We start from the raw sequence: 4,355 nt of genomic DNA on the forward strand, positions 1-4,355 counted from the left end.
CAGGAATCCAGTCAGGAAAAGGAAGAATGGAAGGGGTAAGGAATATAGGGAGGGGGAAATCCAGGAGGGAGCTCAGACTGAGGTCTAGTCTTTTGAAGATGGCTTGAGTGGGAGTCGAAGTGGTTATACACCTAAGAGTATTCGTTCACTTCATCTTTTAATTAAGTTATGTATGCTGCTAAAGGGGGGAGGGGGGAGAAGTTAAGTATATGGCTGCCAAATCCAGTTAATGAAAACCCCTTCGGTAGTTAACTCATTTAGTCCAACAGCAGGGCACACAATAAAGTGTGTGGCACAAAGCCAAAGGCAGAGGGGTACTTCTCTGGACAGACTCAGATCCCTGTGGGTCAGGAAGGCCATGCTCCGTGTTAATCTGCAGCTAACGTGGAATGATCCTGTACTTCGTGGTATTTAGCCCTTTAATTAATCTACATCATCATTCATACATGGAGGCATACACACAGAGATATGAATACACCACAAAGGAACCCCAGAGATATGTGACAATCCAGTCTTAGAAAAAATGCTAAATTGCATTGCATTCTTAGATCAACGCTTCCAAACAGCTTGTCTTACACACTCAACAAAAAAATCAGTTACAATATCAATATTTGGAGTGAAGTTGGGTGTTGGATTAAACTAGCACAAAATGTGGCATGGTTCATGGCAGGCATTCCTTCAGTGAATGTGCCTATTGTGTTGGGCAGAAATGACCATTATTCATAGCATTCATAGGTCTAGTGGTCAGCAGCACTTTCTTTTTACCCACCAATGAGCTTTTTAAGTTCAAGAATCTCCAACATTGATTTGGGGGGTTGGGGCAAGAAAGTTTGTAGCTATGACTTTTTTCTCACCATCTTAAACAATTAATTTTATGCACTTTTTTGGGGGGGGCATAGTCTACTAAGCTTCGTGGCACACCACAATCTTAAAGCCCCTAAGACAAAATAAATAATAACATGGGAAAGAAAATGGTTGCTACACTATGATGTCTATTCCTCATTTTTCTCAAATAAGGCCACAGGACCTATGTGAAACATAATAAGATCACTTATATTTTCTCCCACTTTAACATGTTTCAGCTTGAATCTGAAAGCAGAGCATATGCCTACGTGTTTAATTATTACACCTTTGAATAGCTGGAGTGTTATCTTACAGGGTGTTTTGGACATCTACATGCAATTATATAGATTAAAGTATAGTATTATCTACACACAGAGCCATGCACAAATCTGTGTAAATACCGAAGCCTGACTCATTAGCACGGGGCTAGGAGGATTTAACAGTGTTCACACACAGACAGACAGACACACACACACACACACACAATTACCTCAGAGCTTGAGAAAGAGGCTCCGGATTGGACGTCTCAGCTGTCACTCAACGAGGGGGCAGTCAGATGCAAATCAGGGATACTTTGCATCGGCGTTTCCTATTCTTTGCCACTTTTTTTTTCCATTAAATGATAAAACAACTGCAGACCTCAAAAACTTAGGCATCTGCACGGAAAGAGTGTGCCTCCCTTACTAAGGAGGGTGTCAGTCAATAATCTTTTACTTCACCGGGGAGGAAATGGAGACTATTTAGCAATAACTAATGCGGGGGGGGGGGGGGGAGTGCGTAGGGACTAGGGAGACCTGAGAGAAAGGGGAGTCGATGGAGGGGTGAATAGCTGGGTCTCTACCCGAAAGGGAGACTTTGACCTTTCATTGATTTCCGAATTAAATATTTTTGTCACAGGTCAGATTATAACACATGCCAGTCTCTAATTTATGAACTCATTAGTCTAATTTCGTTATTTAATCATGCGCCAGCAATCGTGTTTCCTTAAGAAAGAACTGACCTATTTTTGGCTGGAGATAAACGATCATGTTAACAGATGTTAATCTTGTAATCTGTTTTTCCTGTAAGCACTTTACATACCCGCGTTTCAGACATTAAAAATAAAATCTTTTCCAAAAGAGTTGACGTCACATTTCGGCTCCTTAAAAAAGCACTCCCCCAATTTTCCCCCCTGCAATGAATTCAAAGACATTAAATCTTTTTCACTTTATAAATGATGATTTGTTCTGCCTCAACTCCCACAGGCTTTTATTTGCATTTCAAATTCCACAGGTTACACCAGTCGCCTTTTCAGAAAATGTAAACCAACAATAAGGCAGCAAATGGGTTTTTGTGCATCTGGATTAAATAAAGCACAGAATGAATATGTTTAGAAAGAGGTCCAAGCAAGTTGATCTTTGCACATTTATAGTCCAAGTGACTCTTTATCAATATGCGCAATGAAATGAGTAAGATACATACACATACAATGCACATTCCCCAGAAGATCCTAGTCTACTGCTGGGAGCTTATTAACGCTCATAATAAATGGTGCTGACTACAGACCCACACTTTTCAGTTAAAATACTGGGTCTCTATGGTCCTTAATTGCAGAGGTTAGCTGGTTTTTCAGAAAACAACGGCTGATTGTCATTCCACCATCACAACCCTCTCATTTTAAATACCCCCACTAGGCTAGCTTTTTACAAAGTTACCCATACAAAGTTTCTTAAAACTTGAAAAAGTGGTTTAATCCAAATGAGTATCTCAACTATTTAGTATGCTAATTTTCGCTTGAACTGAAAGATGAGGCATTTTTTCCAACACGCGCCCAGCCCCTCACACAAATTATCAAACATTGTATTTTTTTAATTTACATATTATCTATATACAGTATCTATATTAGGAAAAATAACAGCTCCCATCCCCACCCCCAAATAGGCTATTTTCATCTTCTAGTAGTAATTGCCACCCAGACATTGTCCTTCAAGCCCTTTTCAGCATTTCAGAGTCATTACATGAATAATTGTCTCTCCCCACTCCTGACTCACCCCCCCCACCAGTTTGCCCCAACTTCCCTTTAATAAGCCGTACACTACTTTAATGTCTGCTTCAGTTGTGTGCTCTCAGCTGATGGGATTGTAACTAAGGAAAAAGGGGTAAAAAAAAAAAAAACAAGACCTGCACCCACACCCACAAACACATTCACAGGACATCAGCCGATTCATGCACACACTGAATCAATACTATCAGCAAAGCCCTTAATAATTTAAGTGGTTACTTCAGACTCGGAGCCCCATTACCCACCTTCATTAGCCCGAGCATTTTACTTTAAAGTCAGGCAATTTGCTCTTTGTTTCTTAATGGATGAATGTTGCATCCAAGCTTTCTCCCCCCTTCTTCCCCTGTCGCCTTTGACGAAGTATACAAAGCGAAAGGCTTCTTCAAGCTCAGAGTCCCGCCCCCCCCCCCCCCCCCCCCCCCCCGCGGGAAAAAAAAAAAAACCATCTCCTTTTCGCCAAACAGCCCAAAGTTCCATTTTAAAGTCCTCAAATTACTCAGCAGATTAACTATTAATTGGGAAAGCGAAGTTTCCCTCCCCACTTCCCACGTCCCCCCCCATCTTCAGCCCTCCCCTTCGGGCGTATCACACCAGGATCCCCATTACCTTGAGTACCCCCCACGACCCCTACTTATCCTCCTCCACCTCTTCCTTCTCCCCAAAGAAGAGTAGTGCTGAGATCTCTCTGGGCTCCTTACCTTGCTGAGTTAAGGTAATGTTATTTTTGGAAGGACGCAGACAAACAGAAGAATCTGAAGGTGAAACCATGCGCTGAATGCAAGAAGGAAAGGACTGCACATGATTGACTGCGCCAGCTCCACTCGGGCCGAGGGGGGATGCTGAGTGAGCCAGCCGCTCATAGTCCCCGCAAAGGGGCCCCTCCCCACTGAATCTGCCCTCGTCCCGTGGCCCGGAGGCACTGCAGTGGCCCCTAAGCGAAGGTGTGAGAGAGGACTTCTCCAATTCAAGGCGTTTTCTGGAGCCTTTCCCACATGTATAGGTTGGTGTCTTCCCCCAGTATGAGAAATGGTCTGTCCTATATTAAATGCACACACTATCTACTATTGTCTCATCAGCACAAAGTTCTGCTACAATGCGGGGAAAGTCTAGATGCTCCAAATGACTCATAAACAAATAATTGTTCCACTAATAGCATTGAATCATTATCCGATCGTGTATTTGTCCTACCTTCTTTCAGACCTGCCTTACTTCGGGGTTTCAATTGCTGGATGCACTAGATAGACACACGTAGAGACACACATACACACGTATGTGCCTACACAGGTCTGTTATACATTTGTAGAGAATTTGGGCACTTGGGGACTGATACATTATTCTCTAGAGCTCAGAAATGTTTGCTTAAATATGGATATAGTTTCAAGCCGTCCCGGATGCATGTATATTAGATATGGTTTGGTGAGTTTGGTGTGTGTGTGTGTGTGTGTGTGTGTGTGTGTGTAACTCCCTGGTA

At 42.6% G+C, this 4,355-nt stretch overlaps 1 protein-coding gene across 4 annotated transcripts in view; it reads right to left on the reverse strand.

Moving 5' to 3' along the window:
* ZNF516 (zinc finger protein 516) overlaps positions 1 to 3,827 on the reverse strand; it is a 151,047-nt gene extending 147,220 nt beyond the window's left edge. For 2 of the 4 annotated variants that reach the window (XM_027852373.1, XM_027852370.1), the window contains exon 1: positions 3,583 to 3,827. The gene's annotated coding sequence lies outside the window, so the exon portion shown is untranslated. Of the gene's footprint in view, positions 1 to 3,129; positions 3,229 to 3,582 lie in introns of those variants that run through there. The other 2 variants (XM_027852374.1, XM_027852372.1) reach the window with 1 other exon arrangement.
* Between the last annotated feature and the right edge of the window lie 528 nt (positions 3,828 to 4,355).

The sequence above is a fragment of the Vombatus ursinus genome, unplaced genomic scaffold, assembly GCF_900497805.2.
Source record: "Vombatus ursinus unplaced genomic scaffold, bare-nosed wombat genome assembly UNPS02009573.1, whole genome shotgun sequence".
NCBI lineage: Eukaryota > Metazoa > Chordata > Mammalia > Diprotodontia > Vombatidae > Vombatus > Vombatus ursinus.